Source organism: Stomoxys calcitrans, chromosome 5 (genome assembly GCF_963082655.1).
Source record: "Stomoxys calcitrans chromosome 5, idStoCalc2.1, whole genome shotgun sequence".
Taxonomy (NCBI): Eukaryota; Metazoa; Arthropoda; class Insecta; order Diptera; family Muscidae; genus Stomoxys; species Stomoxys calcitrans.
Window position 1 is genome coordinate 39290396 of NC_081556.1, and position 14267 is coordinate 39304662.

The 14267-nt window shown below is 37.0% G+C and overlaps 1 long non-coding RNA gene across 4 annotated transcripts in view; it reads right to left on the reverse strand.

Moving 5' to 3' along the window:
- LOC106082397 (uncharacterized) overlaps positions 1–14267 on the reverse strand; it is a 134432-nt gene that overhangs the window by 71610 nt on the left and 48555 nt on the right. For 2 of the 4 annotated variants that reach the window (XR_001220496.2, XR_009398507.1), the window contains exons 4-5: positions 5927–6109; positions 5734–5808 (exon numbers count right to left, since the gene is read on the reverse strand). This is a non-coding gene — a long non-coding RNA (uncharacterized LOC106082397). Of the gene's footprint in view, positions 1–5643; positions 5809–5926; positions 6110–14267 lie in introns of those variants that run through there. The other 2 variants (XR_001220497.2, XR_001220495.2) reach the window with 1 other exon arrangement.

Consider the following 14267-nt stretch of genomic DNA (forward strand, 5'->3'; position numbering starts at 1 on the left):
TTTTTCGCAATGAGCTACCAGAAATGGGTTTAGGACCAACTCAAAGGAGACCGAGCTGGTGCTCTACACTCGTAGATACAATATACCACAGTTTAGACTCACTTCTTTGGACGGGATCACCCGTCGAAGGAAGGGAAATACTTGGCATAGTCCTCGATTGGTGGCCACCGTAGCGCAGAGGTAAACTTGTCCGCCTATGACGCTGTACGCCTGGGTTCAAACCGCGGCGTGATCATCAGAAACATTTGCAGCGATGGTTATCCCCTTACTAATGCTGGCTACATTTGTGAGGTACTTTGCCATGTAAAAACTTCGCACTTCACCACGCCGTTCGGACTCGGCTACAAAAATGAGGCTCCTTATCATTGAGCTTAAAATTGAATCGGACAGTCATTTATATGTGAGAAGTTCGCCCCTTTTTTCCCGGGAGGGACGTAAGAAGGACGAATGCTGTGTCTGAGGTGAATGAGACCTCTATCTTAACTGATGGCTCCAAGACGAAGTCATGAACAAGATTGCGGGTCTACTCCGACGCATTCAATATTGGTATGTCTTTGAGATTGTCAAACGGGTGTATGGTCTTACAGGCAGAGGTCTGATTTATTACAGTAGCAGCAAGGGAAATTCTGGTAAGGGATTTACCGCCCTCAAAACACAGTATTTATGTGGACAATATGACGCCGACCAAGGCCTTGGGTTCGAGGACGGTGAGGTTGAAGTGTATGGCGGATGGTTTCGGGTCCATGGGTAGGCTCCGGGTCCACACAGTGATGGTGACATGGGTTCCCGAACATGAAGTGATTCCAGTTAACGAAAAGTCGATGAATGCGGCTAGAGGAGTTCTTCTGCGCCGGGCAAACCAGACGCCGGTCTTTCCTACGTTCCATTTGTCGAGCTACAGAACATATTAGATAAGATGGCCACAGTGGCGTCGGTAGCAAAATGGCGAATTGTTGCCGGTCTGCTAGAGCTCTCTGGCCTGTCATCGACTGGAGGCGGACTAAGGAGTTACTGGCGTTTGATAAGAGTTCGCTGAGTACTTTAACAGCGGTCATAACCGGACAGTGTGCCATGGGCCGCATGGCGGCGTGCATGGGAATACCGCACAATGACTTTCGCAGTTTAAACCTGAATCGGACAACACTCAATGATATGTGAGGAGTTTGACCCTCAAGAGAAATTTTTCAGGGAAATTTTGACTTAAGAGAAGTTTTGATGGAAATTTTGTCTTTAGAGAAATTTTGATGGAAATTTTCTCTTAAGGGTCAAATTTTGCATTTTTGCACTTTGACTACTGCAGGAGGTGCCTTGATGAGAATGAGGAGGAGACTATCAAGCACTTTCTCTATTCCATGTCTGGGTCTGCAGTGACGAAGGCTCTCCTTTCTGGGGAATCGGTTTTTCTACGACCTGTGTGATCTTGCGAAAGTACTTCTGGGTGGAATGGTTCCCATGGGGCGGAATGGTTCCCATGGGGCGGAATGGTTCCCATGGGGCGGAATGGTTCCCATGGAAGATGCCATAAGATTCGGCGAAGGCCCATAAGGCATTTCACCCGCCGCCTTGGTTTTTCATTCCTCTTGTTTCTTTTATTCATTTATAACTTTGGATATGGTCCGAGGTCCCATGAAATTTTTTCCGAAGACAAAATTTCCCTAAAATTTTCTTTTAGACAAAATTTCCATGAAATTTTCTCTAAAGACAAAATTTCCATGAAACTTTCGCTAAAGACAAATTGCCCTGAGATTTTTTCTAAAGACAAAATTTTCCTAAAATTTTCCTGAAATTGTATCTAAAGATAAAATTTCCATGAAATTTTTCCTAAAGAAAAAAATTTCTGAGAAATTTTCACTAAAGAAAAAATTTCCATGAAATTTTCAATAAAGACAAAATTTCCCTGAAATTTTCACTAGAGACAAAAATTTCCCTGAAATTTTCGATGAAGATACAATTTTTATGAAATTTTCTCTAAAGACAAAATTTCCATCAAAATTTCTCTAAAGACAAAATTTCTATCAAAACTTCTCTTAAGACAGAATTTTCCCGAAATTTTCTCTAAAGATAAAATTTCCTTGAAAATTTCTTTAAAGACATAGTTTCCCTGGAATTTTCGCTTAAAACAAAACATCCCCGATATTTTCTCTAAAGACAAAATTTCCTTGAAATTTTCTCTAAAGACAAAATTTCCTTGAAATTTTCTCTAAAGACAAAATTTCCTTGAAATTTTCTCTAAAGACAAAATTTCCTTGAAATTTTCTCTAAAGACAAAATTTCCTTGAAATTTTCTTTAAAGAAAAAATTTCCCTAAAATTTTCTCTTAAGACAAAATTTTCCTGAGATTTTTTCTAAAGACAAAATTTCAATGAACATTTTTTTTTTAGCATTTTCTCTCAACAATAACTTACCCACATTAGTGTTCCCCTATCTTAGAGTATATTAGATGCCTTCTTTAAGAATAACTGCAAGTGAGTAGTACCCTCATAGATTAATTAACAACGTCCATTTGCTGTGAAGTGGAAATTTATTTACTAGGCACTCAAAAGCATCAGCTAGACGATCTATTCTTATGGTTTGCAAAAATTCTGCCGAAATTTTACAGATCAGTGGAGCAGAACTGTTATATAATGGTTCAATAAGTTTTTTGGGCTGAGCATGTTGGATAACCCAAAATGGTTGGGTATAGCGTTAAGCGGGGCCGTATGATGTGAAGTGGAAACCATATGACTAGGCTGTCAGAATGGTAGAGTAGGGCGACACACATGCCCTGTTTTGGGCAATGCAATGGGCAATGATACAGATCATTGAAGCAGAAACTCCACAAAAAACCCCGGGGGAGGTATTTGGCAACTAACAACAAAGCCTTTAAAGCAGACCTTTTATACATTACCTCATATTATCCTTTTGGAATTGCTAGAAAAATTCATTTTATTTGTCCCAGGATCTCAGAATCTATGTGGCGCATGTAAGCGCCATTAAGTGTTGTGGCATTGTTACCCATCCACCCAATAACAAAGATCACTGGACCATAAGACTTAAACAAACAATAAATAAAAAGCCCCTACATTCTATTCACCATACTACTACCCATCTACCCACACATATAAATGTTTGCCACCATTTCAACACTCACGAGACTGGTGAGTGCATCAGTGTGGGTGGGTGGCTGCTAGTCCTATACAGACATGGTTTAATACACATCAATCCTGCGCATTGGGCGTACTCGCATACATTTGTCATCCTTCCGTGCCAGTTCAAGTGAGTGATCACAAAAATGTGATGTTGTGGTCGTTGCATTGCTTATTGACAAAGAGAGAGGAGCAGAGTGTGCGAAATGAATTTGTTGTTGTCATTGATTAAACGAAATAAATAATTGTGGTTTGGTTGTTTGACAATTGTCATCATTTGGCCTCAAATGATTATTTGATGACGCAAATCAATAATCCTTTTATTTGATTTGGGTGTGTGTAGCTAGTAGTTAGGAATATGTATTTGCTAATGAATGCTTTTGATTTTTACGTAACCATAAAAATGAAATATGTCAAATTTTTCCCATGAAATTTTCTCTAAAGACAAAATTTCCATGAAATTTTCTCTCAAGACAAAATTTGCATAAAATTTTCTCTAAAGACAAAATTTCCATGAAATTTTCTCTAAATACAAAATATCCATGAAATTTTCTCTAAAGACAAAATTTCCATGAATTTTCTCTAAATACAATATTTCCATGAAATTTTCTCTCAAGACAAAATTTGCATAAAATTTTCTCTAAAGACAAAATTTCCATGAAATTTTCTCTAAAGACAAAATTTCCATGAAATTTTTTCTAAAGACAAAATTTCCATGAAATTTTCTCTAAAGACAAAATTTCCATGAAATTTTCTCTAAAGAAAAAGTTTCCATGAAATTTTCTCTAAAGAAAAAATTTCCATGAAATTTTCTCTAAATACAAAATTTCCATGAAATTTTCTCTAAAGAAAAAAATTTCCATGAAATTTTCTCCAAGGACAAAAATTTCCATGAAATTTTCTCCAAGGACAAAAATTTCCATGAAATTTTCCCTAAAGACAAAATTTCCATGAAATTTTCTCTAAAGACAAAATTTCCATGAAATTTTCTCTAAAGACAAAATTTCCATGAAATTTTCTCTAAAGACAAAATTTCCATGAAATTTTCCCTAAAGACAAAATTTCCATGAAATTTTCTCTAAAGACAAAAATTCCATGAAATTTTCCCTAAAGACAAAATTTCCATGAAATTTTCTCTAAAGACAAAATTTCCATGAAATTTTCTCTAAAGACAAAATTTTCATGAAATTTTCTCTAATGACAAAAATTTCTACGAAATTTTCTCTAAAGACAAAATTTCATTGAAATTTTCTCTAAACACAAAATTTCCATGAAATTTTCCCTAAAGACAAAATTTCTATGAAATTTTCTCTAAAAACAAAATTTCCATGAAACTTTCTCTAAAGACAAAATTTCCATGAAATTTTCTCTAATGACAAAATTTCCGTGAAATTTTCTCTTAAGACAAAATTTCCATGAAATTTTCTCTAAAGACAAAATTTCCATGAAATTTTCTCTAAAGACAAAATTTCCATGAAATTTTCTCTATAGACAAAATTTCTATGAAATTTTCTGTTAAGACAAAATTTCTATGAAATTTTCTCTAAAGACAAAATTTCTATGAAATTTTCTGTTAGGACAAAATTTCTATGAAATTTTCTGTTAAGACAAAATTTCTATGAAATTTTCTCTAAAGGCAAAATTTCCATGTAATTTTCTCTAAAGAAAAAATTTTCATGAAATTTTCTCTAAGGAAAAAATTTCCATGTAATTTTCTCTAAAGACAAAATTTCTATGCAATTTTCTCTAAAGACAAAATTTCTATGAACTTTTCTCTAAAGACAAAATTTCTATGAAATTTTCTCTAAAGACTAAATTTCTATGAAATTTTTTCTAAAGACAAAATTTCTATGAAATTTTCTGTAAAGACAAAATTTCTATGAAATTTCTCTAAAGTGAATATATCTCTGAAAAAAAATTTTCCGTAAAATTTTCGCTAAAGAAAAAATTTCCGTAAAATTTCCTCTAAAGAAAAAATTTTCATAAAATTTTCTTAAAAAAAAAATTAATAAAATTTCTTAAAAAAAAATTAATTTAATTTTCTTAAAAAAAAAAATTTCAAGAAATTTTCACCTTTTGTAAACTCTATTTAAAATAACTGTAGCATAGTGTAAAATGATTTTTTTAGAATTTTTCCAAACAAAAATTCCAAAAGTCCAAATTTCTCTAACGCTGTCTTAAATGAATTTTTCCTTAAATTTCCACTTAAGAGAAAATGGCCCTAAAATTTCCTTTCAAGACAAGATTTCCTTGCTTTTGTTTTCTAAGAACAAAATTTCGGGGTAATTGTATCTGAATTCAAAATATTTTAGAATGTTTGTTATAAGATAAAATTTTCCTGTTCTTTTTCTCAAAAACAATATTTCTTTGAAGTTTTCTGCAAAAACTTTTTACAAATATTAAAATTTTTCACCAAATTTTCTTAAAATCCAAAATTTTTATGATTATCATTTAAAATAAATTTTTCAATTAAAATTTCAAAATTTCACATTTCTAACTTTAAATATTTGTAGCATGGTGTAAATATATTTTTTTGAAATTAATGGAAATTGTGTGGTCTTTTCGCATTTTCCTCAATTGAATTCACATGAGTGATGTGTTTACTCACCATTGCAAAGAGAAATGAATGAATACCAAATATCCTTGGTGGATACCAAATATCCTTGCTTTTCATACTGCAATCCTGTGAAAATAATCGGAAAAATCATTCAAGATTTTCAGCTCCAATGATCTTGGTGTGTTTGCAAAGGGAGGTTGGTGGAGCAAACAGAATGCCAGAATAGTTAAAACATTCAAAATACCTTTTTCGGATTCTGATATCCCTTTCAGGTCATTTCTACTTGAGTACAACTGATTCTCGAGTTAAGCCGGAAGAGATTAGTCTGTGTTTTTTTTTATAATTTCAAAAACTTGAAGCATACGAATATACAGCAGGAAAGCAGATATCAGCAGAAGCCTAAAAGTAGGCACTAATTTAGTTAGACCTGGGGTAAGATAAAATTAAATGAAAATTATTTCTGGTTCAATAATTTATAAATGCAGTTTTTATGTGTTAAGAAATTAGATAATGCTGCTCTCCCATCAAACAATGTTTCCACATGAAATCATTACATTTAGTGCCTCATTTATTGCCAACTTTCTTCACTCATTAAGTTATTGGAAAATCCTTATCATTTCTATAGCATTTTGCTTACAACAGGAGAACAGCTTATTGTGTAGCATTCAGCCGCCGGCATAAACAATAACCACCTAAACTCAACTAAAAATGTATGACAATGCCTATGGGGCTGGCTGAAGGCGCCAAAAAGGGTTTCTCTGGTTGTCACACTTCGAAGGAAACTAATTAATTCAAATCCTCATACAATGCAACCATGACAAAAACGGAAACTCCTTCTCCCCTCTCACCATGCAAAACTTTTCAATGCTAAATGGCAAATGGTCGTCGATGGTATTTATTGTGATCACTCATTTGAAATGACACGGAAGAATGCTTGATTTCGATGCGCATGATTGATATTTACGACATTTGCCATTGCGCCATATATAGAGATACCACAGTGGTCACAACAAGGCTATGTTAATGTGACATGAATTCGCATGGGTGTGTGTGTGTGTGTAAGGACCTCCATTGTAACCACCACAAAACTCTTACCAAACGCACTTGTTGATGTCATGCCTTGTGGCTTTACCATGGTCCACTGATCTCGGAATTTTATTTTTTTTTTTTTGGAGGGGTTTGGGTTGGTATATGAAGTATGGCAAGGGAAATTATAGCACAAACGCATTTAAGAGAACCACCTCCATTCTCTTCATGAACCCCCATTACTAACTTTTACACTTCACTGAAAATATTTGTTTGTTTTGTTTTGATTATTTGTTTTCATGTGGTTTGTGGTAATGCATTTGTTGCATTGCAGCAGCGAGGGTTAAACACACACACACACACACATGCAATATGGCAGGGATGGCTATACTCACACAAACACAAAATATGTGAACATGTATGAATGTTCCCATCACTGCGTTAGGCATTAGAGTGATAGGTACACTCACACATTTGCAATTATTCCCAACGCCGCAGGCTTGTACATATACATCAATGTATGTGTGTGTGCGTCCATCGCTAATGAACCCTCCAAACATTTGGAAGTGACTTTCTCACTCCCTCACAGAATTGTCACTTTTTAGGCTCTTTTGTATGATTGTTTGTAGAGATTTCATGATTTAGAACAACAAAATACATTACTATCGAAATTCTATCATTCATGTTTCACTTATTAGTTTCTTATAATCAACTGTTATTGTTACAAATATAAAAATAGATTTTTTGTTGTTGTTTTCGACCCTAACTCAAAAAACCCCACACAAGAGAATGTATGTTTACTTAGCCTTCTGTAATGAAGAAAGGCCAGTAGCACAGAGGGATAGCATATGCCTCACAATCGTTAGGTTGGCTGTTCAACCCAGTCAGGGAAAATCATTGCCCTAATAAAAAAATATTAGGGAAAAAATATTTTTTTATTAATGACGTTGATAATCGAATTTTAAACTTTTTTTAGTCCCTATTTAGTCACTCATGGGTATATATCGCCAAGTGGCACGTTTTCTCCCGTACTGAGACCCTAATTAGAGTAAAAAATGATATCGCCTGAGATTGTTTTCAACTTCCTTGAGTGCAGATTTAGTGACTCGCACGATAGAAAATGTTTGCAGGGAAGGACCATTCCGCTAATGGTAGTAGGCTGTGCTAAAGGTGTGTTATGTTACATAAAAACCATAGCATACCTTAAGGAGTACCACAATATTTATTACACAGCTGAAAAAAAACTAAATTTTCGCAAAAAATCCTTCAAGCAGCAAAATATTTTTTAATGGATCATAAGAAAATCTCATTGTTTACAATTACTTATGTTTTCTTAATTTCGCTTATTATATCAAACTAACTGGGAAACAGTACCCTCGTAATTGTTGTGACATTCTAACCATTCCTGGGTGATAAAAAGTAATCATTTTAGCCTTTTTATCTTTGACCTCGCAAAAAAGGAGATTGGAGCAATGGAAAATGATATGGCCAGGCAAATGTTTTTGGCAACCGGGGGAAAAAAGAGGAAATGACGCTAAGATCACTAGACCAGAAGAAATTTGTGGTGTAATAAATGCGGGCCGGCAAAAGCCAGGCACCATTTGAGTGAGTGTGTGTTTGTGTGTGTCAGAGGGTAATTTAAAGGCCACAACAAAAGGATGTCTGCTTCTTCTAACATGATTGTTGTTAGGTGACATTTGATGGCCTCCCATTACAATACCTTCGCCTTGGCTTCGCTCTCCTCCAAACACAATTTGAACACAATTATACAGATCACTGGTCCATGATTAATTAAATAATTCCAAATAATTGATTGTTTGTCTGTGATAAAATTGCAGATGGATAACCAAGTGGAAGATTTATTACCGGGAGCTCATCACAAAGCGAATGTCAACTGCTGCCGCTGCAAAGAGTAGCTGTAGCGGATGACAACAACTAAGATCACTGGAGCAGAAGAAATTTGTGGTGACACATAAAAGTTTTCCAAAAACGTGCATGAAGCGCGGCGCATGGTTTGAGAAGTTGTGCTAATGTGTCATGGTGACTCTGTTTGTGGAGAGTGAGGGTCATAAACCATTGTTACCGTTTTATCAGATTTGAAGGGATTTTTGGAAGTTTCAAAAAAATTTTTAAAGAAATTACATTTTGAAATTTAAAAAAAAAAAAAAATCTATTAACAATTTTTTCAAATAAATATTGACCAAATTTTATACAAATATAAAATTTTGACACATTTTTCAAAAAATTAAAATGTTTTACGGGGCAAAGACTTTAAATCGAGATATCGGTCTATATGGCAGCTATATCCAAATCTGGACCGATCTGAGCCAAATTAAAGAAGAATGTCGAAGGGCCTAACACAACTCACTGTCGCAAATTTCGGCGACATCGGATAATAAATGCGCCTTTCATGGGCCAAAAACCTTAAATCGAGAAATCGGTCTATATGGCAGCTATATGTAAATCTTGATCGATCTAGGCCAAATTGCAGAAATATGTCGAGGGGCTTAAATTAATTCACTGTCCCAAATTTCGGCGACATCGGACAATAAATGTGGCTTTTATGGGCCCAAAACCTTAAATCGAAAGATCGGTCTATATGGCAGCTATATCCAAATCTGGACCGATCTGGGCCAAATTTCAGAAGGATGTCAAGGGGCCTAACGCAACTCACTGTTCCAAATTTCAGCAAAATCGGATAATAAATGTGGCTTTTATGGGCCTAAGACCCTAAATCGGCGGATGTCGAAGGGCCTTACACAACTCGCTGTCGCAAATTTCGGCGACTTCGGATAATAAATGCGCATTTTATGGGCGCAAGACCTTAAATCGAAAGATTGGTCTATATGGCAGCTATGTCCAAATCTGTACCCATCTGGGCCCAATTTCAGATGGATGTCAGGGGGCCTAACGCAACTCGCCTTTTATGGGCGCAAGACCTTAAATCGAGAGATCGATCTATATGGCAGCTATATCCAAATCTGGACCGATCTAGGTCAAATTAAAGGAGAATATCGAAGGGCCTAACAAAACTCACTGTCCCAAATTTCAGCAAAATCGGAAAATAAATTTAGCTTTTATGGGCCTAAAACCCTTAATCGGCGGATCGGTCTATATGGAGGCTATATCAAGATATAGTAATTTTGTAAAATTTTCTATAAAATATTTTAAAATTTTTTTATAAAAATAATTTGCGAAAAATATTAACAATTTTCTTTGAAAAATTGTGCAAAAATCATCTTCATCTTATATATAAAAATTAATTTGTGTTTGTGTGTCGGTTTGTATGTTTGTGTGTTTCGTATAGACACAAAAATGGCGGAACCGATTTTCTTGAAGTTTTTTACAGATGATGCATAATGATCCCGTGGTGCAAATAGGGAACTACATTTTTTGATATCTGAAGGGGGAGCGGATCCTCCCCCTGACCGAAATTTTATGTGCTCTCTTATAGTAACCTAAAAACCAAAATATGGTATCCAAATTTCGGGTGAGGTACCTAGGAGGGCCGCCCTACCCCAAAAACCTACCAAATATATATAGACCAATAACGACAATATGCGACTCAAATGAAAGTTATTTATGAGTAGAATACGAATCTGATATCCAAATGTGGGACCAAGTTTCTGGGGTCCATCTCTTTCCCATAACACCTTCAAATAGGACTTATTTACTGACCACGGCAATACGGGGCTCAAATAAAAGTTATTTGCGAGTTGAATACGAATCGGATATACAAATGAGGGACCAAGTGTTTGGGACGGTCCTCCCTCCCCATAAACATCCCCCAAGGCAGACAAAGTTACGATCACGGCAGTATGGGTCTTGAATGAAAGGTGTTTGGGGGTCAAGCACGAATCTGATATTAATATTTGGGAAAAAGTGTCTATGGGGCCACCCCATAACACCATCCTAACAGGAAGTATTTGCTGACCATTGCAATTTGGGGCTCAAATCTGATATATATTTTCAGGGCAAAGTCACGGAGAGTTACCCCAAGTCGGACATGTTTGCCGACTATGGAAATATGGGGCTCAAATGGGAGTAGAACACGAATTTGATAACAAAGTTCCGGTCCAACGGTCTAGGGGACGTCTCTACCCCATAACAACCCCCAAATAGGACGAATTTGCTCACCAAGACAATTTGGATCTTCAAGACAGTGGAGCTCGATATTGATAGTTTTTAGGACCCTTTTCCCAAACCGGACATATATGCTGACTTTTGCAATATGGGGTTTAAATAAAAGGTATTTGGGATTAGAAAACTAATTTATTATCCAATTTTGAGGACAATGGCTATATGGGGTTCAAATAAATGATATTTGAGAGTAGAGCATAATACTTATTTATTTTCAGGGCTAAGTGTTTGGGGGACCACCCCACTCCCCAAAACACTCTTAAATCAGACATATGTACGGACCATGTGAATGTAGGGCTCAAATGAAAGCTATTGGGGTGTAAAGCACGAAATTGAAACCCACTTTCGGTACCAAATTCCCCAAAACATCCCACGAACAGCAATTATTTACCGACCATTGAAATATGGGGCTACTATACTTAGCGCAGTTAATGGAAGTCATAACGAAACACGTCATGCAAAATTTCAGCCAAGTCGGAGAGGAATTGCGCCCTCTAGAGGCTCATGAAGTCAAGGTTATAGGAGGCCACCGTAGCGCAGAGGTTAGCATGTCCGCCTGTGACGCTGAACGCCTGGGTTCGAGTCCTGGCGAGACCATCAGAAAAAATTTTCAGTGGTGTTTTTCCCCTCCTAATGCTGGCGACATTTGTGAGGTACTATGCCATGTTAAACTTCTCTCAAAAGAGGTGTCGCACTGCGGTTCGCCGTTCGGACTAGGCTATAAAAAGGAGGTCCCTTATCATTGAGCTTAAACTTGAATCGGAATGTGAGAAGTTTGTCCCTGTTCCTTAATGGAATGTTCATGGACAAAATTTGCAATTTTATAATAAGTTATAGACCCATTTCAACCATACCTATCACAGTTGTTGAAGTCATAACAAAACACCCCATGCAAAATTTCAGTCAAATTGGATAAGAATTGCGCCCTCTAGTGGCTCAGAAGTCAAGCCCAAGATCGGGTTACATGGCAGCTATATCAAAACATGGACCGATATGGCCCATTTACAATCCCAACCGACCTACGCTGATACGAAGTATTTGTGCAAAACTTCAAGCGGCTAGCTTTACTCCTTTGAAAGTTAGCGTGTTTTCGACAGATAGACGGACGGACGTACATACGGGCAAATGTCATGATGATCAAGAATATATACACTTAATGGGTTCTTAGACGAATATTTCGAAGAGTTACAAACTGAATGACGAAATTAGTATACCCCCATCTTATGGTGGAGGGTAGGTATAAAAATTCTATAAAAACAAAAAGTTAAAATTTTCTCTAGAAATAAAATTTTTAGAAAATTTTAAATAATTTTTTTTACAAAAATTTTATTAAATTTTCTATACAAAAATAAAATTTTGAAAAAATCTTCTGAGGAAACAAAATTTTAAAATTTCATTTAGAATTCTTTCAATGGCAACACTATATAGATAAGCTTTTTCTACTATTTAAACTTCCACATCAATCAACAATCGTAGGTGACAACAATTGATTGAGCACTCACTCACAGAGGCAGAGAAGAGAATGAAGTAGGAAGTATTGTGGTACTCTTAATTGCAAATTTGAGGCAATTATTCAAATCATTGAACCAAATACAAATGCAGATTAATTAATGCATATTGTGCAAGGATTGACAAACCAACACCCGCCCACTTCACTCTTCCCTCTTTCCATTAGCAGTTATTCAATAACCCGCAATTAGCCTCCATAGAGAGAAAGAATAATATGACATCTCTTTTTTTGTGAGGGAGAGGGTGGATACTTCCTGTGAATTGTAGTGAAAGGCCATATAATGGGAGTTCATGAAACATAAAAACCATACAAATTTTATGGGGCAAATTTTGTTGGTAGCGCATGATCATTGAAGCAGAAAATTTTTTATTTGCTTCAATGACCATCTCTTGCACAGGATAACAGAAATGTCAAGATGTTCCTCGGTTTTTGGGGACATTTCGGGTCTTTTTGCAAGGCGTAAAAGCGTACAAGCGTACATACGTGATGCCCGCATTCATGGTGATGTGACAACATCCAACAATAATCACTCAAGTGAATTCAGTCGTCGAAAATGTTAAAGGACAACACACTTGTAGGCCGTGTTCTTTGGGCAAATCGTTGTTTCAAAAATGATTCTAATGTTGCCAAGGGGCTGGAGGAAAGCAGGAAACAAAGCGAGAGAGTGTGATTATGTCAAATGTGGCTGATGAAATTTGTCTTCATCTAATGTTACAAGGATTTGTTAAAAAAAGAAAAGAAAAACCAAAGTAAATGTGGTTATGAATTTACTTTGTAGACCTATCAAAGACTTGTGGGCATCATCATAGGATGTGGGGCATACTAAACTCATCTCAAACATTTCTGTCGACAGAAACCTGCCTCGGACCAGCAACATGACATTGTTCGCATAAGCGATTATCTTCTTGCCACCCCTGCCGAGATGCATCCCTCCCTGAGGCGTTCCTCTGGTCACCTGCCTTCTGACCACACTATCTCCCAGGTTCGCATTAATAATCTTGCCATAGAGCATATTGTTCCACTGGGAGATTACGGCGTGAATACCCATGCGTTCCAATGCTGCGACTATCGACCCTATCGCCATTTTTAAGAAGGCCCCCTTAATATCCAAGAAGGTCGTGTACTCCTTCTGTTGAAGAGACGTCTCGACCTCTCGTACAACTTCGTGAACGTCTTCACCGGCCTGCTTTTGAGGTATGCGTGTTGTGGCCCACTGAAATTCTCAGGCGTCACTCCCCCTCTCATCTTCAGGTCAATCAGTCTTTCAGTGTTTTCAGCAAAAACGATGACAGACTAATGGGCCTATAATCCTTCGTCGTGCTGTGGTTTATTTTTTCCCGCCTTGGGGATAAAGGCCACCTTGATCTCCCTCCATGCCCTTGATATGTAGGATCATGTTAGGATCGCTCGGAAAATCCCTTTAAACCAGGGCGGGGTGAATCCAAGGGAATCTTGCAGCAGTGCCGGACTAACACCGTCAGGTCCGGCCAACTTAAATGGCCGGAAAGTGCGAACTGCCCACACTATCTTCTCCTTCTCAACGATAGTCCTGGTGAGGTCATCCCCCAAGGCCTCATACGTAGGTATTGCGATATCTTGATCGGCGACCTCTTCCTGGTGCCTCTCCATCTATAGTCCCACCGACTCCTGTCCACTCTCGGTGTAAGTCCCGTCCTCCCTCTTCAGGGAGCTAGGAGTGATAGGATCCTTCGAGAGCACTTTGTGCAACCTAAATGCCTCACTAATGCTTTCCAATTCTCCACAGAATTTCACACAGGAACTCCGCTTCGCCCTACTTGTCTCCTTCTTGAACTTGTCAAGGGCATAGCGATATTCGGCCCAGTTCTCTGTCGCATTGGCACTCTTGGCCTTATTAAAAAGCCTTCTACACTCCCTCCTGAGCACCTTC